The sequence below is a fragment of the Delphinapterus leucas genome, chromosome 4 (genome assembly GCF_059928025.1).
Source record: "Delphinapterus leucas isolate spDelLeu-1000000601 "Yukka" chromosome 4, BTC_Dleu_Yukka2, whole genome shotgun sequence".
Lineage (NCBI taxonomy): Eukaryota > Metazoa > Chordata > Mammalia > Artiodactyla > Monodontidae > Delphinapterus > Delphinapterus leucas.
In genome coordinates, this window is record NC_143132.1 from 9,322,578 (window position 1) to 9,349,165 (window position 26,588).

The window sequence follows — 26,588 nt, forward strand, 5'->3', positions numbered from 1 at the left end:
GGGTAGCGTTTGAGAAGGCTTCACGGAGGAGGAGATATCTGAACTGGGTTTTGAAGGGTGAATAGGGTTTCAACCCATAGACAAGGGGAGAGAATATTTCTCTCTTCTTCCCAGAAATAAATTAACTTATCTCGTAAGCAGCTCAGCACAGGTTGTATGGGAACAGGGAGGACATTCTGGAAAAGTCCTGGCTGGGTTTGATTAACTAATGAATCTGGGCGGGCTGTTGCCAATTATGTCATGCTATTGTCAACTTATGTCTCAAGGTAATTTACTATGAGCAGATAGGCTATTTTTTTTCAATATTTTTTAATTGAAGTATATTTGGTTTACAATGTTGTGTTAATTTCTGCTATACAGCAGAGTGATTCAGTTATACATATATATATATATATATACACATTCTTTTTTTTAATATTCTTTTCCATTATGGTTTATCATAGGTTATTGAATATAGTTCCCTGTGCTATACAATAGGGCCTTGTTATTTGTCCACTCCATATATAAAAGCTTACATGTGCTAACCCAAGCTACATTTTTCTTATGTGATTTTTTTTTTCCCATGCTGTAGCTGGGAGCCTGTACTGGCCCACAGGAACCAGACTTCTTTATCACCAATAGACCCTCCTTCAGTACATGATAGCATGTTTGGCCAAGGTTGACGGACTGGAAAGCAGGATCCAGTGGATCACCTACAGAAGGAGATGGAGAAGGAGGTAAGGGCAGGAATGTTGAGTCCAATGAGTGAGCCTGAGAACTGTGTGGGCCAACACCAGGGCGTGACCCCTTGTTGCCCGTGGTAGTATCCTCTGGGCACACTGGCTGTATTGAAAGTATCAAAGGTGGGCAGGCAGGATATAAAATGCAGCCTAACTATGGAGAATCCTATGTGATACCATCACAGCGTGGCCTGTTATACCACAGTGGAAAAGACGGTCCTAGGTTACATGCATCAACGTGGATAAATCCCGGTCTTTTAATCCTAAGCCCAGAAACCATTCTATATATTTCCAGTCGGAAGGGTTTAGTACAGGAAATCAGGTCCTACAAAATTGTTGGAAGGGATGGGAGGGGGCGAAATCCAGAGATGGGGATGCTCCTCGGAAACCAGAACATTGCAGGAAGCCACTATGGCTACCACAGACACCATCGCTGCCTGAGGAAGAGTGAAATCCACGTTGTACCACCGTCCACCTGTCGTTGGTCATAGAACAGAAACCCTGTTGGCAAGAGATTCTGGGGGTTGTGGCCCTCAGGCTTCTACTTCCTGTGACAGAGCTGAGAACGAGGGGACAGGATAGTGTTGAGTGTCCCTAGACAAGAGTAACACGATGGTGAGTGACAAAGCAACTCCCAGAAGATTACCTACAACATGGTGCCTTTTTTTTTTGTTTTTTTTTTTTTTGGCTGCACCATGCAGCTTGTGGGATCTTAATTCCCCAACCAGGGGTTGAACCTGGGCCCTTGGCAGTGAGAGCGCGGAGTCCTAACCACCGGACCGCCAGGGAATCTCAACATGGTACCATTTTTATAAAGCACAAAATTAAACAACATATTGTTGGGCCATTCACGCAATGGTATGCCTGAGCCGGCTTGAACTGACTTGCGAGATCCAATAGTTAAATTTTCATGAATTCAGCAAGGCAGTTGTTAAACACAGCTGTTATTAAAAATTAAATTATATAAGCTTACAGTAAAATAATTACAGCAAAGAGAATGGTAATAAATAACTCATCACCTCCTAATTATCTTACTTATTTTACTGTTATCTATGCTTCGGAGGTTATTATATCTATTGCATCTGTATGGTAAAAATCCTATAAACTGGCATGCTACTATGATCTCTTTCCAATTCAGTGTTCAGTGACATCACCTTGGTAGCTTGAAATGGGCCACTATTTATATGAAAGAAATTGGCCAGTGCTACAAATCAGGGCGTGATTGCTTTGTTGATTGTCTGGATATAACAAAATGACGGACTAAATGTTAATAATGATTAACAGATTAAACTTAAATGTTTGTCATGTCTGCGGCTGTTACATTGTGAATAGCACAGAAATTGAGGAAATAGCCTTCCAGTGTTTGAAAACTATTACCCGACTCAACAAAGAAGTTGCTCACATAATTGATAAAACAGTGATTTTCTCCCATGTGTCTCTGTCATTTTGCTTTCTTCTTACTTGTTTATGTAAACGAAAATATCAACCAACCTTCATACTGAAACTACATTGGTTCATCTGTTGCAACCGTAGGTTGGCCACAATTATGAAAGTTTGGCAAAAATAAAAAATGTTCTGTGAGAATCAATTGAATGTTAGAGGTTTATAATAAGGATGTTATATATTTTATTATTTGTAAACTGTGTGATATACATCCTTTGTATCAAACAATTTATAACAAACTTATTAGGATATGCGCACATACTTAATTTTTGGAGAGCTGATTTTTAAACATTTACCATCACGTCACTGCATATATATGATGAAGCAAGGGGATGATTAACAACATTCCAGGTAGCTGTTACCTTTGGGAGAGATCCCACATGGATACCCACTCACACCCCCTTCCATTTTGTCTTCCTGCCCTCGTTTGCCATCTACCCAGTCATCCAAGTTCAAAGTTGGGGAGCCGTGCAGGAATCCTCCCTCCCCCTTCACATCTCATTGCCAGCTATTGTTGATTTTTCCTTCCCAACATGTCATGGTATTTATGGTTCCACCTGAAGGGAACCGTTTCCAGCTTGGAACCCAGTTGAGAAACGCCTCTTCCCACTGATTCCTCTCCTAGAACGCCCAGGGCACTGACTGCAGTGGAGGGTATAGTTGTCAGACAGAAGACAGAGGATGAAGAGTGAGCCAGAGCTCTGGGTTTCACTCAGGTTTTCAGCAAAGTTGCTGTGGGCATCAATCAATCTACGGGAAGCCAGCCTCTGCCAAGACAATTGATGAAGGTCTATAATCGATACAGAAAGAAGACTTGGGGCAGCTCATAAGGAGAGACTAAGAGTTAGGTCCCTGTGAAGAAGAAAGTGACAGCCCAGTGTCAGTCCTGGGATGCAGGGTACACAGAGGAGGATGCGCAGGGTCCATGGGGACAGATCCAGACCAGAGGATGGGGCTGCTCTCCAGGTGGAGCAAGTGAAAACTGGCACGGAGGTGGGGCTGAGCCAGTGTAGCGGGCGTGTTGCCCTGACCCCAGCCAGAGGCCTCCCCGCTGTGTCCAGAGGCAGAACACAGGCACCAGGAGCTTCGCCACCTCTCCACGATGCAGCTGCTTCCCAGTGAAGCTCTGGAGGAGGAAGGAAGGAAGGAGGGCAGAGCGTGGGGAGAAGCTGGGAAGGGGCAGAGCTGTGAGGACGGACTGCCGCTTCTCCTTGGCTGCCTTTAGCATCTGTGTCCGTAGGATGCTCATCACCTGTGCCCAAGGCAGACGCCCTCTCTGCTAGGATGTGCTTTTCTGTGCCACAAACAAAGCCCCCGTCTGCCTCCTGTTCTTCCTCCCCCTCCAGTCTCTCCAGATTCTGCCCTGCTTAGGTCTCCTCTGAAGAGAGGAGGGAGCTCCTCATTGCTCCGGGCCTCACCCCTTGTTGATATCAGTATCTTGCTAAACATGAGTCTTAGCTGTGGAAATCACTAATGCCTAAGTCACCTCCTAAGGGAGTCAATATACACAGAATTCAGCTTTCTGTTTACACGGAGGGTTTACTAGCTCTGCTGTTTTCATCAAGTCCTGTATTTATTTATTTGGGGGGGACTTTTTTTTTTTTTTTTGCAGTACGCTGGCCTCTCACTGCTGTGGCCTCTCCCGTTGCGGAGCACAGGCTCCGGTCGCGCAGGCTCAGCGGCCATGGCTCATGGGCCCAGCCGCCCCGCGGCATGTGGGATCTTCCCGGACCGGGGCAGGAACCTGTGTCCCCTGCATCGGCAGGCAGACTCTCAACCACTGCGCCACCAGGGAAGCCCTGTTTGTAGATTTTTTGTTGATGGCCATTCCGACTGGGGTGAGGTGATACCTCATTGTAGTTCTGATTTGCATTTGTCTAATGATTAGTGATGTGGAGCATCCTTTCATGTGTTTGTTGACAATCTGTATATCTTCTTTGGAGAAATGTCTATTTAGGTCTTCTACCCATTTTTGGATTGGGTTGTTTGTTTTTTGATATTGAGCTGCATGAGCTGCTTGTATATTTTGGAGATTAATCCTTTGTCAGTTGCTTCGTTTGCAAATATTTTCTCCCATTCTGAGGGTTGTCTTTTCGTCTTTTTTATGGTTTCCTTTGCTGTGTAAAAGCTTTGAAGTTTCATTAGGTCCCATTTGTTTATTTTTGTTTTTATTTCCATTACTCTAAGAGGTGGATCAAAAAAGATCTTGCTGTGATTAATGTCAAAGAGTGTTCTTCCTATATTTTCCTCTAAGAGTTTTATAGTGTCTGGCCTTACTTTTAGGTCTTTAATCCATTTTGAGTTTATTTTTATGTATGGTGTTAGGAAGTGTTCTAATTTCATTCTTTTACATATAGCTGTCCAGTTTTCCCAGCATCACTTACTGAAGAGGCTGTCTTTTCTCCATTGTATATTTTTGCCTCCTTTATCAAAGATAAAGTGACCATACGTGCGTGGTTTTATCTCTGGGCTTTCTATCCTGTTCCATTGCTCTATACTTCTGTTTTTGTGCCAGTACCATACTGTCTTGATTACTGTAGCTTTGTAGTATAGTCTGAAATCTGGGAGCCTGATTCCTCCAGTTTCGTTTTTCTTACTCAAGATTGCTTTGGCTATTTGGGGTCTTTTGTATTTCCATACAAATTGTGAAATTTTTTGTTCTAGTTATGTGAAAAATGCCATTGGTAGTTTGATAGGGATTGCATTGAATCTGTAGATTGCTTTGGGTAGTATAGTCATTTTCACAATGTTGATTCTTCCATTCCAGGAACATGGTATATCTCTCCATCTGTTTGTATCCTCTTTAATTTCTTTCATCAGTGTCTTATAGTTTTCTGCATATATGTCTTTTGTCTCCTTAGGTAGGTTTATTCCTAGGTATTTCATTCTTTTTGTTGCAGTGGTAAAAGGGAGTGTTTCCTTAATTTCTCTTTCAGATTTTTCACCATTAGTGTGTAGGAATGCAGGAGATTTCTGTGCATCAATTTTGTATCCTGCTACTTTACCAGATTCATTGATTAGCTCTAGTAGTTTTCTGGTATCATCTTTAGGATTCTCTATGTATAGTATCATGTCATCTGCAAACAGTGACAGTTTTACTTTTTCTTTGCTGATTTGGATTCCTTTTATTTCTTTTCCTTCTCTGGTTGCGTGGCTAAAACTTCCAAAACAATGTTGAATAAGAGTGGTGAGAGTGGGCAACCTTGTCTTGTTCCTGATTTTAGAGGAAGTGGTTTCAGGTTTTCACCATTGAGAATGATGTTGGCTCAGGGTTTGTCATATGTGGCCTTTATTATGTTCAATAAGTTCCCTCTATGCCTACTTTCTGGAGAGCTTTTATCATAAATGTTGTTGAATTTTGTCAAAAGCTTTTTCTGCATCTGTTGAGATGATCATATGGTTTTTATCCTGCAGTTTATTAATATGGTGTATAACATTGATTGATTTGCGTATATTGAAGAATCCTTGCATTCCTGAGATAAACCCCACTTGATCATGGTGAATGATCCTTTTAATGTGCTGTTGGATTCTGTTTGCTAGTATTTTATTAAGGATTTTTGCGTCTATGTTCAGCAGTCATATTGGCCTGTAGTTTTCTTTTTTTGTGACATGTTAGTCTGGTTTTGGTGTCAGGGTGATGGTGGCCTCGTAGAATGAGTTTGGGAGTGTTCTTTCCTCTGCTGTATTTTGGAAGAGTTTGAGAAGGATAGGGGTTAGCTCTTCCCTAAATGTTTGATAAAGTTTGCCTGTGGAGCCACCTGGTCCTAGGCTTTTGTTTGTTGGAAGACTTTTAATCACAGTTTCAATTTCAGTGCTTGTGATTGGTCTGTTCGTATTTTCCGTTTCTTCCTGGTTCAGTCTCAGAAGGTTGTGCTTTTCTAAGAATTTGTCCATTTCTTCCAGGTTGTCCATTTTATTGGCATATAGTGGCTTGTAGTAATCTCTCATGATCGTTGGTATTTCTGCAGTGTCAGTTGGTACTTCTCCTTTTTCATTTCTAATCCTATTGATTTGAGTCTTCTCCCTTTTTTTTCTTGATGAGTCTGGCTAGTGGTTTATCAATTTTGTTTATCTTCTCAAAGAACCAGCTTTTCGCTTTATTGATCTTTGCTATTGTTTCCTTTGTTTCTTTTTCATTTATTTCTGACCTGATCTTTATGATTTCTCTCCTTCTGCTAACTTTGGCGGTTTTTTGTTTTTCTTTGCCTAATTGCTTTAGGTGTAAGTTTAGATTGTTTATTTGAGATTTTTCTTGTTTCTTGAGGTAGGATTGTACTGCTATAAACTTCCCTCACCAAGTCCTGTATTTAAAAGCCTCTGGTCAATGTTCAGCAGTAAGACCTGGCCCGGGTAGACCCAGCCTTAGTAATGCGGTCAGGGTTCTGTAGCCTGAGCTCGGCACGACCTGGGAAAAATAATGATTTTACAGCATGAGGCTCAGCTTCCTTTGAGTGTGTTCCAGGTTGTGTAAAGACAGGTGGCAAATAAATAAAAGTGTGTTTGTAGCTGGTAATTTGGAATTTGGAATGTAAAGACACTACCCAGTCAAGGCAACCACAATATCCACAGATGTAAAAGGGCTTGACTCCACTTAATGAGAAAATGCAAATTAAAGACAAGGCTTCATGCTTTCTCCCACAGAACAAGAAGCCAAGCAGTCCTTCCCCCAAGGAGACAGGCTCCAAGTTCATTGTGGCCTCCTCTGGGAGGCTGACCATGCCCAGAGTCAGACCTCAGGTGGCCTTGGCCTTGAAGACACTGTACTCTTCTCTCCCTTCCTTCTGCTGCAGCATCCCCTGGTGCTTTGAGCTGGAGATACTCCTCCCAGCGCCAGCCCCAAGGAGCCTCTCTATTTAGCAAAAGCCCCTGGTCAGCCCTCTTCCCCTAGAACACGAGGAGGCTGCAACGCTTCTCAAACCTACATCTCCCCCCCGACACTACTTAAGGGAAGAATGCCAACTGGTTATTATTCAACAGTCTGCAGTCTCACAGGAGTCATTCATTCCTTTTTTTTCCCACCCCGTCTCATCCTGCCTCAGCAATTAGATAATGTGAGTGGGCATACACCCTGTTAAACAGCTGCTGGGAATTCTCCTTAGGAGCAAGAGGTGATGTGCGCTTTTGTGGGTGCTGACTTGTGCGTTTCCTGTGCTTAAGATTGCGAAGTACGAAAGGCCTGATCACTGGGCAGAGACAGGCAGAGCGGGCCAGGCAGGGTGCGCAGCGAAGGCTGTGGAGAATGAGGACTCCAGGGAGAAGCATTTCATGCCGGCCCCTTGCCAGGGGGCCAGCTGTGTGGCTATTTCCTGCTGCAGTGGTGCTGCCCGGGCTCCGTCTGGTCCTAGTCCTGGAAGGGAAACGCTGGCTGATTCTCTAGTACATTTATCATTTTCAGGCTTTGTGACTAAGCACAAAGCTGCATGGAACATTCTTGTAAGAAATGGAAGCATCCACCGTTGATCAAAAGGAATCACTCCGCAGCTATTTGTAATTTGGCTGCCATGCCAGGAGCTGCTTGGCCTTGGCTGAGGGTGCGGTGGCTCTCATCACAGGGCACCGAAATTCTCTGCACTGTTTGCTCAGCTGCTGTCTGTTTAGAGAGCTATTTAGATTCTCCCATAGAAAGGAAAGCTTTCCATTCTTGGAGAAACCACAATGATTAAGTACATATAAGAGAAAAGCATTATGATGACTAACCAGAACAAAATCAATGATTCCCTTTCTGCATTCTACATGATGAGGTTTAGAGTCCACAGCTTTTAGCAAGAGCGCGGGTGTGACTTTGGGGTGGGAGAGGAGAGGGCAGAACTGCACAAAGGCCAGTGAGCGCAGGACTTGCCAGTTGGGAAAAGGACTGAACTTTAATGACCCGATTAAATGCCCCTTTAAAATCTGACCCGGGAAATTCTTAACCTTTGTAATAGGGGAAAATAATGTCTGAGGAAGCAAGAATTTTTGGTTAGCTTCTATGCAGTCATTTGAGGCCACCCAACCTAAACTCTCTGTTCTAAGGAATGCTTTCTACAAAACCTGCCTTGAAACTTGAAGAATCTCATGTTCCTCTAAATTTTCATGCAGCCAAAAAAGTGGGAAGACACCTTTGTAGGGAAGCTTCAGTGCGAGGAAGGCCCACCACCTCACGAGACTGTTCCAGATTTTGAACAGCCTTCGTTGTTGGAAAGGTCTCCTTCACATTTGGCTAAAAATTGTCTCCCTCTCAATTTTGTCTTTTGTTCTCAGTTGCCCTTTGAAACTATATGAAAAAAATCCAGCTCTCTTCATACTGAGATCCTTGCAATGTTTAAAGATGACACTGGTGTTTACGTTGCCTTATTGTCTCCTGTCTGAATGTCCTCACTGCTTTCTGATGCAAAGGGAGAACACTCTCACCTCCTGCAGGAGTTGTCCAGTAGCAATATAGACCCCGCACATCGTTCATGTACAGAGATCGGTCACCTCCTTTGCTTATGACACTATACTTCTATTAATTTATCCATCCTGAGATCTCATTTGGTTTTTTGGTAGCTGTGTCACACCGTTGGCCTGTGTTTACTTTAAAGTCTAAAGAACAATCAGCCTGTTATTCCCTTACATTTCCATGTACCCAGAGGGTTCTGAAAAGAAGCGAACATTTTAACCTAGTCACTGTTCATTTGTTTTACTTTTCTGCTGGCCTTTGAATATGCCATTTGACGTGAGAGTCTTCAGCCAGTGGATGTATTATGTTGATATGCAACTTTGCATTTTTTTGCATACTTAATGTGATAGGATCACACTAAAATTCATGTTTTCCTGTGGGAGTGGTGGCTGGAGCTTTGTTAGATTTTTTTTTCCCCCAGTTTTATTGAGAAACTGTTGGCACACATTGGTCTATAAGTTTAAGGTGTACAGTGTGATGGTTTGATTTATATATATTGTAAATGACGACCGCAGTAGGTTTAGTTAACATTTATTGTCTTGTATAGACACAATAAAAAGAAAAGAAAAAAGCAAGTTTTAAATTTATCAGTGTTATAAGAGATGAAGATTTAATACCTCTACCTCTCCTTCCTCATTCTTTCCCCCAAATTATCATACTTTTAATTATGCCAGTAATTAGTGTTTGCAACATTCTAATTATGTAAATATTGTTCACTGCAGACAGAACCTATTAGAATACTGTGATTACAAACTTTCTTTTCTCTCTTTTTTTAAAAAAATTGAAGTATAATTGACCTACAACACTATGTTGGTTCCAGGTTCACACAGTAGTGATTTGAAATTTCTATACATTTACTAAATGATCCCCACCTTTGTGAGATTTTTTTTTTTTTTTTTTCCCGGTACGCGGGCCTCTCACTGTTGTGGCCTCTCCCGTCGCGGAGCACAGGCTCCGGACGCGCAGGCTCAGCGGCCATGGCTCACGGGCCCAGCCGCTCCGCGGCATGTGGGATCTTCCCGGACCGGGGCACGAACCCGTGTCCCCTGCATCTGCAGGTGGACTCTCAACCACTGCGCCACCAGGGAAGCCCCTTTGTGAGATTTTTGAAAGGAACTGTACGTCCTGGCTAAAGCACACGTGCAGCTGAGTAAGCTGACGGCCTCATTCCCAATCAGGAGCTGACCCCACCTATCTAGAAGTTTGAGGGCATTTGTAGGCATGTTTGCAGAGCCATGGGAACCTCCTGTGACAGTCTGTAAATAACCTCTGGGTGCCTGGTGCTGGTGTTAGGTTCTGGCTTGGCAAGGGTACCCGGCATAGTCCCCGCCTTTGATATCAAGTATAGCCTTTGGAGTGACCACCCTTGTACCTTACACAGAGGGGACCCTCTAAAATCTTTTGTAGGGTGGGCACATTCATTCAAAAGTTTATTTGTTATACCCTCCTGAATCAGTAGGTAGTACTCAGAGATGTATCTGCTGTGAGCGGACAGAGCCTGTCCGAAAATGACTCTACAGCTCTGTCATCATTGGGACAGCTATCAATCTGAAGCCCGTCTTGAACTAGAGTGGATGCTGACCCAGAGATGGGAGACCCGACCTTCGGGAAAGCAGGAGCTGCTTCTTTATCCCCGTCTCCCTGTGCTGAATCCTTAGCCTCAATCCCAGGAGCCTGAGCATGTCTCTCCTTTCTCTGGATTTCTTTAGCACTTATGGCTTATATTAAACCCTCGGGTATTTACACATCTAATTAATAATTAACCTGTTAACTTTTCCCTATGAGTACGTCTGGCCTCCTCAGCTACATTGTCTGATCATTTGTATCCTCCACAGATCTAATAGTGCAGTTTTGCCCATCAAAAGGCCGACATAGATAGATGTAGGATAAGGCCATGGAGATCTGAGAGGAGTCGGTTTCTCCCTCAGGAGAAAGGGCAAAGGAAACAGACTTTTAGGAAATTCATATTCTGTGCCAGGCACTGTGCTGGGAACGTTACATTTGTTTTTTCCTATAATCCCCGTAAGACTCTCAAGTAAGTATCACTATCCTTGTTTTGCGGAATAGGAAATGAAATCTCAGAGAAGTTAAGAAACTCTCAAACTGCATACAAAGACGAAAGAGACTGGGCTGGATTTGAACTTGGGTTGCTGTGCCTGCAGCAGCAGTGCTAGGGAGTCTGTCCTCCCTCTTGGAGGTGCAGCGGGGCTGGAGGTTAGGACATTGCTTGTGGCTGTAGCTGCCACGTGGCCACCCTTGAGTTATCAGCCAGCACCATCTCACTGCTGAAGAAAGATAGGAAAAAGGCCAGGGATGAAAGAACCAGGGGACATAAGAAAGAAAGGTACAACCATGAAGCAGGGGAGAGAGAGTGGAAAATTGCAGATCACTTAACATTCGCTGTGCAGGAAGCATCTCACGCCTGCTCAGTAGAGCGAAGTGTTCATCAACGGAGTAGCTTGTAAACCCCCGAGAAGGCATAGCGACGGCCTTGCTGATATCAGTACTGTTCTCCCCTAAAGAGGAAGGAGTATTCTCAGCTTCTGAAGACAAGGACTTTCAGTGGTGTTGGGGAGCTCTGAGAAGCTGGATCCCCTGTCATCAGATTGTATTTGGAGACTTTCTTAGGTTAGCACCAGGCTGTACTGTAGCAATAAATAATCCTTAGAACTCCATGGCTTACACAATAAAGAGTTCTTTCTCACTCATGAAAATTCTGGTGTGGGTCAGGCGAGTCTTCAGGGCACTGTCCCCCAATCAGGGACCTGGTGATCCAGGCCACTTGCATATTGGGAAGCCAAGATCTCTGTATGTGGCTTCCAGGTTGCTGGGGCAACCAGGGTGGGAGGGTCAGCTTTTAAATGCTTTGGCATGGAAATGCCGTCGATCGCTTCCACTCACAGCCCATTGGCCAGAACTGGTCAATGGTACTGCCCCCTGTGACAGGTGCTGCACGGCACTGGGAAAAGAGGGGACGCTTGGGCACTCAATGACTGTTCAATGACTCTGACTCATTTCCTTTACTCTCTTCTGTCCAACCCTTTTTAAGGCAGCTCATTGCTCTTGGGAAAGAGCACAGATGCCTTCATGGAGCTTGTTAGGCCCCTGGTGGTGGCTGCCATGTTCTAGTCACAGTGGACATTTCAGGTCTTGTGGCTCAACGTGCCTTCTCTTCCTCACTGCCTTCTGTCTTCCCGAAATCTGTTTTTCCTGTCCAACGCCTAACATTATGTCAATGTTTAGATATCACCTATTATGGAATCTTTTCTGACACGAAATCTGGGTTAGGTGACCTTCTTTGGACATCCAGGTCATCCTTTATTTCCCCCACTGCAGTGGAAATGTATTATTTATTAGTCTATGACTTCTTAGATTGCGGCTCTCTGATGCTTGGAACCATTGCAAGAGTGGTCCCTACATACGATGGCCAACACACAAAAGAGGCCTAGTTAGTGTACTTTGGATGCAGGAAGAGAAGAAATCTTCCAAGGCAGAATGTGTATGATTGTACTATCGCAGATTTGATTCTAAAGTTAATCTGGAAAAGCAAATGCTCTAGAAGAGTCAAGAAACTTTTCAAAAAGAAGAATGAAGGAGAGTCTTACTTTTCTGGATGTGAAAATGAACTATAAACTTACAGTAATCAAAAGAGTGAGATGCTAGCCCAGGAGTAGACCAAGAGATGAACAGGATACTGAGAGCTGATGTTACTGTCTTGAGTCCAGACTCCGCAGGGCAGACCAGGCAGGCTGGAGACTCAGCCAGGGTTTCCGTGTTGCAGTCTTGGGCAGAATTGCTTCTTCTCCTGAAAACCTTAGTCTTTGCTCATAAAGCCTTCAACTGTACATGGAGAATTGGTATATGATAAAGGAGGCATTTTACATTAGTGAAGAAAGGATAAATTATTGAACGAATTATGTTTACACATCTGGCTGTAATTTGGTAAAATTAAAAAATAAGCTAAGATTTAAGAAATAAAACATTTAAAAAGAAAGTTATATCTTTAACTTATATTACATACAAAAGTGAATCTGAAATGATTATAGATCTAAACATTAAGAAAAATCTTTAAAATACTAGTAAGCGCATAGGAAATATTTTCATTATGTTGGAGTGAGCAAAGCATTAAAAAAAAATGCCATATGGCCCATAAGTCAAATGGTTTAGAATGACATATTTGATAACAGTGAAGCAAAACTCTTCTATGTAACTAAAAGCTATATAACCCAATTTAAAAACAGCATATGAAGCTGGGAAAAATATTCACCCTGTGTAATTTAAAAAGGTTAATATAAGAAGTGTCTAAGTGCCTACAAATCAGTAAGCAAGCAATCAACAATCCAATTTAAAATGGACGAAGGTTATGAAAAAGCAATTCATGGAAGAAAAAGTATACATAGCTTATAAGCAGAAGAGATGCTTATCCTTACTGATAATCAAATTAATACAAATTAAAACAATGAAATAGCATTTTCTCCATGAGATTACACGTGTTAAGAAGGCTAACAGTACTCAGTGTTGATGATGGTGGTATAATTTTTTAGAGACAAATTTGACAATATCTGTTTTTAAAAAGTGCCTATATTTTTGACCTTACAAGTATACTTCATCTATAGGGGGTAAGTTAAGTGACTTATGGAACATTATTTAGCATTTAAAGAAGTGAGATATAGTTACTATATATTCTGACATGTAAAATATCTGTAATAGAGACTTAGATTTAAAAAGTGACTTACAGGGAATTCCCTGAGGGTCCAGTAGTTAGTACTTGGTGCTTTCAGTGCCATGGCCCGGGTTCAATCCCTGGTGGATGAACTAAGATCCTGAAAGCCGTGTGGTGTGGCAAAAAAAAAAAAAAAAAAAAAGTGACTTACAGAATAGTATGCAGTTTAGGACCCCATTTATTAAGAATATGTACGTATATTCTATATATGCATGGGAAAAAAAACCTGGAAGAATTATGCAGCCAACTGTTAAGGGAGATAACCTCTCAGGAATAGGACTTTGGGAACTTCCATTTCTTATTTTCCATATTTTAGTATTATTACTTTTAAAATAAGTGTGATAGCTGTTTATAGTATTTTTAGAAAGAGATTAAAAAGACATTGCTGGGACTTCCCTGGTGGCTTAGTGGTTAAGAATCGCCTGCCAATGCAGAGGACACGGGTTCGAGCCCTGGTCCGGGAAGATCCCACATGCCGCGGTGCAACTAAGCCCATGCGCCACAACTACTGGGCCTGAATGCCACAACTACTGAGCCTGTGTGCTGCAACTACTGAGGCTGCGTGCCACAACTACTGAAGCCCACGCACCTAGAGCACATGCTCCACAGCAAGGGAAGCCACCGCAATGAGAAGCCCGCACACCGCAACGAAGAGTAGCCCCCCGCTTGCCGCAACTAGAGAAAGCATGCGCACAGCAACAAAGACCAAACGCAGCCCCAAAAAAAAAAAAATTAAAAAAAAATTAAAAAAAAAAAAGGACATTGCTTAGTTTAACTGACCAAAGCTTTGACTGGTTACGTAGGATCTGAGGTTCAAAAAAATGCTTGTTGTGCCATGTCATGCTCAGATACGTTCATTGACTCATTCATTCATTCATTGACCAAGCATTTAGTGGATACCTTTGTTGTGTGAGGTCTTTTTTCCTACATGGCTCTTAACTGTGTAATTTTCTTCCTCATTTTACTCCAGAAAGTGAATAAATTGAAAAATAGTTGAGTCTAAAGCAAAGTATGCTTGTGTGGGGGACCCTCTTCGATACGCAGCAGAGGGCTCTGTGGCTGGGAACCAAGGGTACCTGTTGTTTGCTTGGATGTTTAAGGGAGTCCCTTTCTGATCCCGTCTAAAAGATTCATGTTGACAGAGGGTATTCTTATTGGGGAAAAAGCCCCCAAACCACTCCATATTCCTATTGCTGGTTAACTTTGTGTGGGCTGTCTCTACTTCAGAGCTATCAATTTCGTTCCTTTGTGGGCCTGTGTCCGTGCAGGGAGGGAGTGGACGTTTGGAAGTCGAGCAATCCAAAGATAGCTGCATATGCGTCACATCTCATGAGGGTGGAAGATTAAAATGAAAGATTATGCTCTAAACTTTGCCCTGTCTCGACATCCAAATGCCACGAGACTGCTGGTTTACTGAACGCAAAACCAGAATGATATGGTGACAGCATGTTGGGTAGGCTGTAGCAGGAGACGTTGCAGCCACGGCAAATTTGCCCTCATGCCATCGAATGCATTTTTGTTTTAGCTCCTGATTTCGGTCTGTATTGCTTTGTATTGCATTGTATTATTCATTGAATACAAAAGTGAAGCATGTTTTGGATACTATGCCCTAAGTTCGACGTGAAATACCGGGATATTGTCCTGAAAGATTTTTGGATAGATTTGAACATAAAAAACAGATAAAATAAGTCGTGATTCTTCATATCACAAAATGACACTTAGCAATAAAAAATTTGCTGCAGTATCTTTTTTTTTTAAATTGAAGTATAATTGATTTACAATATTGTGTTAGTGTCAGGTGTACCGCTTTTTTTTTTCAGATTATATTCCATTATAGGTTATTACAAGATATTGGGTATAGTTCCCTGTGCTATACAGTAAATCCTTGTTGCTTATCTATTTTATGTATAGTAGTTTGTTAACCCCATATTCCTCATCACTGCAGTATCTTTAAAGAACAATTTTCCCAGTCCAGATAAAATATGATGTCACTTTAAGAGCAGAATCTGTAATGAAGTCAGATATAGTACATTTTACAATTAAAATACGCAAGTCCCTCGAATTCAGTTTGGCTCACGGTTAATACAAATGGGAGACTTAAAAAAAAATCCTTTCCTTTCTCTCTAGCCCTTTGTCTTGTATTTTACCAAATTGTAGTTTCGGACAAGTCAACTCTTCCCCTGCAGCACACAGGTAGAGTTGCCCTGCAGTCAGAGACATCCTTCAGCTGGAGAGTTGGTGAGGCTGTAAGAAGCTGAAGGAGCTTTGGCTACAAAGTACAAATAGAAGTGGAGAATTTATGCAATTTGACTAGTTAGAGAAAAAATCCATCTGACAGAGTAGCAGTAGTGAGCTGTGCCCAGTGGCATAGAATTTATAATTTCAAACATTTCTGGCTTCCTACATTAACTTTCTTGGTTAAACAGGTAGAATTCCCTGAAAATCTGTGGTTAGTTTCTCAAGTTCAATGAATGTATTAAGGAAATGTCAACATCTTAGCTGCTATACAGCTTTCTTTCTTAAAAAAATAAAAAAAATCGAAGGACATGAATTTGAAAAGGATAAGAAAAGATTTCGCATGTTATTTTATCTTGTGTCTGTGCTGAAATGACCTCCTTTAGATCCAACTCATTGACGTTATTTAATCCAAATGCAAGGGTAGTGTTCAGGGCTTGTGCCAGACTCAGCTTCTGTACCTGCCCGGATCTGCACCTCCCTCTTGCCTACTGGCTGGAGCTGCGCCAGCAATGACTTGCTCTGTTCCTGTGGTCATGACGTCAGATTACTGCAGCTGCCACTCTCCATGCAGCCTGACCAGCAAGAAAAGAAGAGGCCACCGTCCCGGAGGAGGCTGGGACATCTTGGAAATGTGGAGAGATGAAAACCTCCTGGGGCCAACTTCACCCAGTGGGAGGCGGCAGATAGGAAGGAGCTGGTCAATGAGTTCTTTTTCCTTTCTCTTCAGAAACTGTTGGGAGATGCAACAGTTCCTACAACCTTCCTGAAGACATCACGTGAGGCTGCACAGTCAGCCAGGCTGTCACAAAGCTTTGGCCGACTCAGTACCCTGCCCTCGTGCACTTGGGCTCCCTCTCCCCTGCCTCGCTGTTCTACCCCTCCCCCACCCCGTTCTCTAGGATCACACCTTTGAATGAAGTATTAACAAATAAACACATGCCCCAGGGTCTGTTGTCTAGAGAAGCTGGGCCAACAGAGTGGGAACCTAGGTTGGCTCTAGAAAGCAGACCCTCTGGTGCACTTTGGCAGTGGGGAGTGCGTGGTGACAACCCTCCACACATGGTAGCGTCACGATTACTAAAGCCTTTATCCGAAGTTAAAGAGGACGAGGGTGAGGTGGAGGTAAAGTGTGCGGATATCATTTCACTTCGGCACTCAATCCGTTTTGAGGCAATAAATACTAGGACGGTGATGTGCGGTAATCACTTTTGAAGGCTCTCGAAGCCTTGCAAAAAAATGATAGGTGCTATCTTGAGCCTCTCTTTGAAAGCCAGGGTATTCCTGTGGTAGCTGTAAAGGGGGTTCTCATCTCCTCAAGCTGCAAGGCAGAAGACTTTTAAAGCAGGATCTGATGATAAGATGTTAGAAACGTAAAGAATAAATGTACAGCCTTAGTGGCTCCTCTGTGTCAAAGGAAATTCCCTGATGAGGAAAGAAGTGGGACCCTTGGATGGTGACATTTGCCTGGTTGAGACTGAGAATATTGGATCCCAAATGGCCTGAAGCTTCCCGGCTGGCAGAAGCTGTCCCAGTGACTTGAAGAGATCAGCCTCCCCTTCCCAGGGGATCACACCATGACCTCCCAGAGGAGATGCTTCACATCTGACCATTGTTTTTCTCACTGCCGGTCCCTATCATCCCTTGTTGTCTCCTGGGTAATAGCCAGAATCAGGTCTGATCACAGCTCTCCGCTCCAAGGAAAACAATCTGTGTGTCAAAGGACATACAGGGACTGTCAAATGTGCACCAGCAAAGATGGGTAGGAGTGGGTCTTGAGAGTGTTAGATTGTCATGGTCACCTGGTCTGGTGACCAGGTGACCACGGTCCACATGGAGCTGGTCTGTAGGGGTGGCTCCTTGACATTTAGGCAGGATGATGGCCTACAGTTGATAAAGTGGAGGTGCAGGAGTGTGAAGAAAGGGTAAGGCTCAAAGAGTTGGGAATATTAGAATGGATTTACTATGTAAAACCTGAGAACCCTCCACTTAACTGTTTCTTTTTTTTTTTTTTTTTGCAGTACGCGGGCCTCTCACTGTTGTGGCCTCCCCCGTTGTGGAGCACAGGCTCCGGACGCGCAGGCTCAGCGGCCATGGCTCATGGGCCCAGCCGCTCTGCGGCATGGGGGATCTTCCCAGACCGGGGCACAAACCCGTGTCCCCTGCATCGGCAGGCGGACTCTCAACCACTGCGCCACCAGGGAAGCCCACTCTGTTTCTTGAGAGACTGGAGGACACTTCCTCTGAAGGCAATACAAAGTCACAAATTAAGGGCTCACTGACATCTCTGAGAGGTTGGTGTCTGTCTTCTGTAGGCTGAGCTTAATGGTGGTAAACATTGCCATAGACTCCTTAATGTCAATGGGGGTAATGAGATTCCACAATTAAAAGACTAGGTGGCAGCTCTTGACCACCAGAGGCAAAGGTAGCCATGCTTATTATAACCGGAAGCACCACAGAGTAGCAGTTAGGGTGCCTTAACCTTCAGAGATTTGTGGCAATGACTAACAGATTGTGGTGTTTCTAGACAGGAGACGGATGGACAGCTGACTAGGGTGTTGTTATAATTGTATAATAATAACAGAAATGAAACCTGGAGAGCAGAATGTTATCAGTCACTGCAGTGGAAAATTACGGCTTCTTGCTTGGTTTTCAAATGTAAGTCAGCTCACATACCTAGAATCTGGAGACTCTAAGGGAGGCTGAGGTCCTCTTGGAGAAGAACATTACTATTTCTCACTAGTATACGTGAAAATTTATTCCTCTAATCCTCCCCTTCAAGGGATCTGTAGATATTTCCCCAAGTAACTAGTGCTACGGAATGGGGACTAGCCAGACCTTTTGAGAACTACTATATATAAGGTGTAAGCTGACAGTAGTACCAAGGTATCTGAAATGCCACATACTGGCCCCATAGTTAGATTAGCAGCTTTAGGAGGCCAGGTGACAAATTAAGTCTTCCCCAAAGTCCATTTTATAATGGCTCTTTGGGTCCACAAAACTACCCTGGGGTTATTTCTCAGATTCCCAAGTAGGATAGATATATTTAATGGTTGGCAGAACTCCCAGTAGGTTTTCTGACTTGTGGAGTGTGGGACATTATGGTAGGAAGGACCAAATAAAAGTAATCTGAAACTGTTCTTCCCCCATTATCCAAGATAGGTAATCAGAAATAATATTGCATCCTAGGGAAGAATTACAGATATTCACCATCAAAGACATAAGGGATGCAAAGTGGTGGTTCCTATAATATCTCTATTCAATTTACCCGTTGCATCCCTGTAATGACCAGATGAATTATGGCAGGTGTTATTAGTCCATCCTAAAGTTATTCAGGTGATAATCCCTTTTGAAGCTTCTGTACCAGATGTGTTGAATGTTGAAGATCAACACACATTCTCAAACTTGGTTATGGGACTACTGATCTAGCACATACTTTTTTCTCAATCCCCGTCAACGGGGAGAATCTAGAGTGGTTGGCCTTCACATGGCAAGGGCAGCACTATACATTCGCTGTCTACATGTCTGCTGGGACCTTGCTCATCCTGACATTCTACCGAACATCATTCTGCCCACCTATTAATGACATCATGGTACTTGGACTTACTGATCAGGGTGCTGCAAGTATCATAGATGCCCTAATACAGGGGTTCTCGATCAAGGGATTTTAACTCCCAGGGTACACCTGAGAATGTCTGGAGACATTTTTGGTTGTTAAAAATGAGGGATTGTGAGTAACTAGTATTTAGTGGGTAGAGTCCAGGGATGTACATCCTACAATGCTTGAGACAACCCTCACCCTTCACCAAAGAATTGTCTGTCCCCGAATTTTAATAGTGCCATGTTGAGAAATACTGCCTTAGTAAGACACCTGTGTAGCAGAGCTGGGAGATTTACCCTATGAAAATTCAGGGATCTGTTGCACCAATGAAGCTTCTGGGGGTCCAGTAGTCTGAGGCATGCCAGACATATATATATATTTTAAATTAAAGGATAAATGTTACATCTTAGCCACTCAGAAATATTTGCTGAATGAATAAATGAATGGAAAACATACAGGAAGAGTTCCTTGTGCAAAGAGAAATCTGTTTGGGTGAGAGGCTGGAGGGGCTGGAGGCGAGTGGCTGGAGGTGAAGCTGAGAGAAGGCTGTGGTTCATACAGTTTACATGCTGTTTATTTAGACACCTGCTCCCAGAAGGTGGAGGACAACAAGTGGCTTTCATCCAGGGAGAAACAAGACCTGGTTAGTGTTCTAGAATGATCCCTTTACAACTGGTTAGCGAGATTGTCCTAAAAGGCCCTGAGACCAGAGTCAGAAAAACTAGCCTGGTCCCTTTTGTAATCGTCCAGTTAGGAAGCTATGAACAGCTAAAATGGGACAGATGGAAAGAGAATAAAGGAAGAAACAGATTCCAGAAAGATTTGGGAAGAAGAATGACCAGGATTTGATGACTGGATTGGAACTATGGGTAGAATGAGAAAGAGCAGAAGAAACCCCTCAGGTCTCTGTATCTTTGGATGACTGGATAACGCAGGAATAGAATCCAGTTTAAGTGACAGATCGTGAGTTTTGTTTTAAATATTGGCAACTTAAGGATGTGGGGCATACAGGAGGAGGTGTCCAGTTGGCAACTGGACAAGTGAGGAGAGTCTCAGCTGCAGATGGAGGTTTGGGAGTTGTTTGAAGCCACAAAACTGAAGCTCAGAGAGGTGATCTAACCCATGCTAACATAGTTGATAAATAATAGAGTGAAGATTCAAACCCAGACATTTCTGGCTCTAAGGCTTACCCCACTATCTCCTAACTTACCTTTTTTCGAAGTTATAGATTTCTAAAATGAGACTTTAAAATGCATATAGATGGAAATCTAGCAAAATTACCAGTGTATTTACACTTTGACCCAGCTATCCTACTTCTGCAGGAGTTGACTTTACAGTCAGACCTGGACACATACAAAATGACACATGCACAGTGTTATTCATGGCAGTCTTGTTTGAAAGAGCAAAAAAAAAGAGAGGAGGGGAAGGGTTAAATAAACAGACTACCACACACCTGTACAGAAGAGTAAGAAGCTCTCGGTAAACTGACAGTGTGTATGGTATGCTGTCTTTTGTGTAAGAAAAAGTGAAACTAAGAACATGTATTTGCTTGTATGTGCGTGAAGATACAAGGATAAGATGCTAGTAGGGTGCCTTATAGGGGTAGTGAAGAATGGAATAGAAGGATACAAGGTAGGAACAAATCTTCTCAATGGATATCTTTTAGATTTGAAGCATGTAAATGTATTACCTATTCAAAACAATTAAAACATTGAAAATGTGGTATATTTACCCATTAGCGTTTATCTACATTGGAAATTTATTTCCGCCCCTGGAAAGATGTATTTGGTTTATGCATTTGTAATATTTTTGTACTTATCCATCCATCCATCCAACACAATTATTCACCTCTGTGCCAGGTGCTGGACTAGCCACAAGGGAAATAATTGAGAAAACAGACATGGTTCCTGGCCTCACTCTAGATATAAAGACAGAGATTAGTCAAATCATCCCATAAATACACTAAAATGGCAATCATGCTACAAAAAGTGTGAAAAGGACCTCAGTTATTCTGAGATGGGATAGCTAAGGATGTGGCAGGGAAGGCTTTCTTGAGGAAAATCCTTCTGAACTCCATGAAATGCAGGATGGAAGAGGTGAGGAGATGGGGGCAGAGGGAGCAGTGTTTGCAAAGGCTCTGAGGCAACAAAGAGCACAGTATTTGAAGAACCGGAAGAAGGCGGCGTTGATGCTGTGTAGGGACTGAGCAGATGGGGTGGATGTATTAGCAAGGGGGGCTACACACATGAAGATCTTGTCGGGCATGTTGAGGATGAGAGTCTTTGTAAGTAAAGCAGAATTGGAGGCCACCGGAGAGGTTGAGACTACAGTGGAACAATATGAGCCATTTATGTCTTGGGAAGGTCACTGGCTGTTCTTTGGAGAAGGACGCGGGGTGTGGAGAAAGAGTCGAATCAAGGGGACCAGTTGGATGGCTGTCTCTGGAGAGTTGGAAAAAAGTGACCTTCGTTTAGACCAGGGTGGAGATTACGGTTACAAGAAGCAGATGGAGTCAAGAGAAAGTGAAACTGAGAGGTCTTGGTGATGGGTTGTATAAGGCTGGAGAAGAGAAGTCTTCCAACATGGATAGGTTTCCAGAATAGACAGGGCTGCCATTTCCTGAAAGAAAACATGAGGGCAGGCTGTTTGTTGGGGGTCAGGATGGATTTGAGGATGTTTGAATGTCCTAGTAGAAGACACATCACCTGGGAAGGCAACACACAGATCATGTCACAATTCCATTTTTAGAATACACAGTGTAACCACACACTTGGTTAACAGTATCAGTAAAATGTGGCTCACACCCAAGTCTCACATTTTCATTCTTCTATACCCCATGTTAGTTTTTTTTTTCTGTTAAGATTTTTCAATTTCATTGACGCATAACTTATATCAATAAAATGTGCATGTATTAAGTTTACACTTAGATGATTTTTCTTTAATCTATACCTTCATATAACTGTCATTCCCCTTTTTATTCAGTTGTCTGCTTGCTCCCTGGCAATCGCCCCATGTTAGTTCTTGACAAAGTATTTCTCTACTCATCTCTTCCCCAAAATGCATGCCATGTTATTTTAGGGGCATTGGATCCTTTAGAGAAAAGATCTTGAAGAAGACCATCATTTCCCCCTGGTAGGCCCCTTGCACTCAGCTTTCTCAGGTGGCATTTGGGACATGTCAACAACAAAGTTTCCTTTTTTTCTGGTTCCCCCCTGTGAGGGCTTAGCTGTTAATCTTCCTTCGTGTTTCATATTTCATTTGTGTTTTTAAAAGGATGCCCTTTTGTTTTTGTTCTCTTCACTGGTTCTGTATTTACAGGGAGCTTTCTTCTTTATTTTCTTTCAGTCCTTCAGCAGAATAATTTTGCTAACTTGAGGCCCCCTTGGGATACAGCCATGATACTTTCAGCCCTGCTGTGTGGCAACACTGCTGCTAATATTTTTGCAGGCCCTGGGTCTGGTAGTACTCAGGGTTTTGTCTTCTCAACTTCTTAAATGTAACACTGATGCTATTTCTGTATCCATGGGAGGAACTGTGGGATCATTGGAACTTTCCCAAGGGGAACACTTTTCTGTATAAAAAGAAGAGGGTGAGAGATTCCTTTATGTTTCAAACACTGGTATAAAATTAATTGGTTAAAAAAATGCTGGTTGTTCCTACATAAATTTTCTGGCTCTGGAACCACATTCAGCAAAGGGCACCGTGACCTCTGTGGGGACATGGAACAATCTGATACCTGATCCAACTTTTCTGGCCTGAAGGCAACTTCAGTGACTGACTTCCAACAGATCTCTAAGGACAGCTGTTTCTGAAAATGTTGCTCCTAGCGGCGCAAGTCCTGTTTTTCAACTGATGAATCCTTTCAGTGCCTCTGAACTGGATGACTAAACTCTCCTTGTGTCTGAAGAGATGTATAGACACAGAAAGACAACAGTGGTTCATCAAGGGAGAGATATCGAGAGAATGAAGAAAGTAACTGTAATCTGGGCCCAGGAAGAGTCTCAAACTGCTGGTCTGCAGGTGTATTTTGTGGGCACCCTGAGGGCCATGAGAATGACCTCATATCTCCAGTGGTTCTCAGAAGTCCCAGCTTCTGAGCTTTGAAATCCATCACTGGTTGGTAGTGAGGCCATGCCTTCCAAGGCTGAGTGAGGCAGGAAACTGAGGCAGGTCCATTTCTGGGAGAGATAAGACGCCTCTGACTGTGGCTTTAGGCCTCCCCCAGTGGCCTTGGCGAACTTTCTGTAGAGCTCCAGACAGCCCAGGAGGCATCCATGCAAATTCCCTTCCTTCCCTCTCTCCTTCCCTCACGTCAGACCTGCATCACGTTCCATCACCTCTTGGAGACTGGCTCCTTCCCCATGTTCTTTCATGGGTATTTCTCTTAATAAATTACTCGTACGTTTAATCCTCTCTTGGTTTTTGCTTTTCAGAAGACCCAGACTAACACAGGCCCCCTTCAAAACAAAACAAAACGAAATGAAACACCTCTTTATAAGGGACACATGCAGTTCTTACTGTCCCATCTCCTCTGTTATCTTGTATCTAATCTGAGTCACACATTTGTGTTATGTGTCTGGCCCCTACAGGTGTTTGATTTTACAGCTCAGGTATTGCATCTTCTTTGACAGCATCCTGGAAATAGAGACATAGGGAAGGGCTGGCTATTAGAAAAATATTAGTCATTTGGGAATATGAGGTTAAACTATTTTATTTCTTGCAAGTTACCAAATTTGGGTGTCATGAGCATTTAATTTATGAATGACCCATCTAACTTTTATTTTTTAGCAGCTCGTTTAAATTTTTTCTTATTTTAATTTAACCTGTGAGTTCATAGAGTTTTCTCAAAATTAGGAAGTTGTGAAAATAAAGATGAGCATTGCCTTTTATTAACGCGCGTCATTGTCGAATGGCCAAATTCTCTCCAGTATTTGAGACGCCTTGGGTAATGTCACTAATCTCTACTCTTCCCCAGGAAGAGGTGGATTAAACCATTTTCTTTTCATACATGGTGTAGTTGTAGTAGACACAGTCATATGATTTTAATAAATAACTTTTTGAGGGCTTCCCTGGTGGCGCAGTGGTTGAGGGTCTGCCTGACACGGGTTCGTGCCCCGGTCCGGGAAGATCCCACATGCCGCGGAGCGGCTGGGCCCGTGAGCCATGGCCGCTGAGCCTGCGCGTCCGGAGCCTGTGCTCCGCAACGGGAGAGGCCACAGAAGTGAGAGGCCCGTGTACCGCAAAAACAAAACAAAACAAAAAAACTTTTTGAAAAGTTCTCTGACAACAAAGAGTTTCCAAGCTACTGTTGTTAACATTTTCAGTAATTATTTTTATAACAGAATTTTCTTTATTTTTTTCTTTCTTTCCAAAATCAACTCATTGCCTCAAATGCTATCCTTAATTTCTACTTTAATTGAATCTAAGGTTGGTGATGGGGGTCCTTGCCAGCCAAAAAGATGACCATGTTGCTTTCGAGCTGGGAGAACAGACCATATAGGACAGAATGGATTTCCTCTACCTTAGAAAGTTTTTGTTGCTCTCCAGAAATAACATGGATACAACCAGGACCAACTACATAATTTTGGGGCCCAGTGCAAAGTGAAAATGGGACTGCTTGTTGAAAGGTAGGGAAAAGTGCCGTTAAAGATACTAAAATGTGAAGGTTTTTCCTTTATTTCATGACTCTCCTCTGCTCATACGCATCTTCCATTGTCCCACTGAATTTCACTTATAAAAGACAAATTGCAAGGTAAAATTATTAAGAATTTCAAGGTATGGACAGCAGAGCGTTAAACCAAACATAGGGTCCCTTCCAAATGCGGAGACTTGTGGGATGATGCAGGCTGTATTCCCGTGAGGTCGGTCCTGGATACAACTCACCAGTGAGTTGACAAGCAAGCTGAAAACCAGAGGGAACGTCTCCCCTCTTCCCTCTAGTCTCTCAGGTGGAGGTGTGCACAGGGATCAGGGCTCCAAGGTGAAATGGAAGGCACAAGGCTGAGTATCCAATGTGCCAGGGCATGAGCAGTGTTTCTCCTCCTATTTCGTCCTCGGCTCTCTGGGCAATGGCTTCAGCATACTGTCTACCTTAGTGGAGAGAAGGTGGTTACTTGTTCGTGGCAGGTGATTTTATTTTATTTTTATTTTGGAGGGGGAGCAAGTAATTTTTGTTTTTTTACAAACACGCCAAAGAATCATGCAGCGCTGCAAGCATCGGACGCAATCCTGGGCCCCAGGTCTGCACATTCTCCTGGAGCTGGTCCTGTGAAAGGCGGAACCTATCATCTCGCCTTACTGTTTTCTACGACTCCTGCATTATCTTCAAAAGAAAGAAACATACCATCTTTTCTCCGGTAGGACTTCTGTTGTCTAATTACCACTTCTTTCTGAGCTCTAGTTTTCCTTTCTTGACTGTGGCCATCACCATGTCACCCACACCAGCAGCAGGAAGCCTATTCAGTTGTCCCTTGATCCCCTTTACAGAGATGATATACAGACTTTTGGCTCCTGTGTTGTCAGCACAACTGATCATGGCTCCAACCAGAAGACCCAAGGAAATCCAGAATTTCACACCAGAGGACCCACCATGTCCTCGCTTTGACATCTTGAATGCCGGAGAGCGACAAAAAGCTGGGCGATTTTATTTTGACTTTCCATTTTAAACATCTTATATCATTATATTTACGGAGTGTCTGCTCTGTGATGATTTCTGTTCAGGGGTTGTTGTTATCTCCTGGTCCTCATAGAGCATCCCTTCTCATGAGGAGAGACATGCAATAGGCAGAATAAAGGACTAGACAAACTGTAGAGAATCTCAGATATAGAAGCGCTATAAAGGAAAGTTGAGTGGAGAAAGCAGGTGGGCATGGTAGGGCAGAAGCTTTACAATTGTCAACAGGTGATTAGGGACGGCCTTGCCTTGAAGGTGGCATTTGGATGAAGACCTGCAGAAGAGAAAGGAAGCAGCTGAGCTGCCCTCTGGGGAAGATTGTCTGGGAGGGCCACGTCATGGCAAGGAGTCTGTGGTGGGAGTAGAAAACTTTGTTATTCATTGACCTTGCATGAGCTTTTGGTGTAAGTTTAGCTTGCGTAGATCTACATGAAAGCATTCTTTCCTTCCTTTTTTTTTTTTTTTTTGGTAGAAAAATAGTACTTCTCTGTCAATTCAGTTAAAAATGACTAAGAGTTTCTACGCTTCGATTGGATGTGGCCGCATCTCCTCGGAAAGTAGCACAGCTGGGTTCTGGTGTGGAGTCACTTCTACAGACTTCTCTTCTTAAAAGAACCTGTTATTAATGGCTGAGTTCAAAGCAAACTTTAGAAATCCAATCGATTTCTCATTTCTTACATTTTGTTTGGTAAAAGATTTTATGTCAGTGATTGCAGAATGAAGGTGCCAATAGGAAAATAATCGGTTTATAAATGGGAAGGCAGTCAGGCATCCCC

At 43.0% G+C, this 26,588-nt stretch overlaps 1 protein-coding gene and 1 pseudogene across 5 annotated transcripts in view; one reads left to right on the top strand and one right to left on the bottom strand.

Annotated features, from left to right (window-relative positions):
- SETD4 (SET domain containing 4) overlaps positions 1-26,588 on the top strand; it is a 360,859-nt gene that overhangs the window by 82,346 nt on the left and 251,925 nt on the right. For 2 of the 5 annotated variants that reach the window (XR_016392953.1, XR_016392955.1), the window contains exon 12: positions 572-716. The gene's annotated coding sequence lies outside the window, so the exon portion shown is untranslated. Of the gene's footprint in view, positions 1-571; positions 717-17,559; positions 25,496-26,588 lie in introns of those variants that run through there. The other 3 variants (XR_016392952.1, XR_016392951.1, XR_016392954.1) reach the window with 3 other exon arrangements.
- On the bottom strand, positions 25,181-25,749 carry LOC111163784 (large ribosomal subunit protein uL14 pseudogene; annotated as a pseudogene).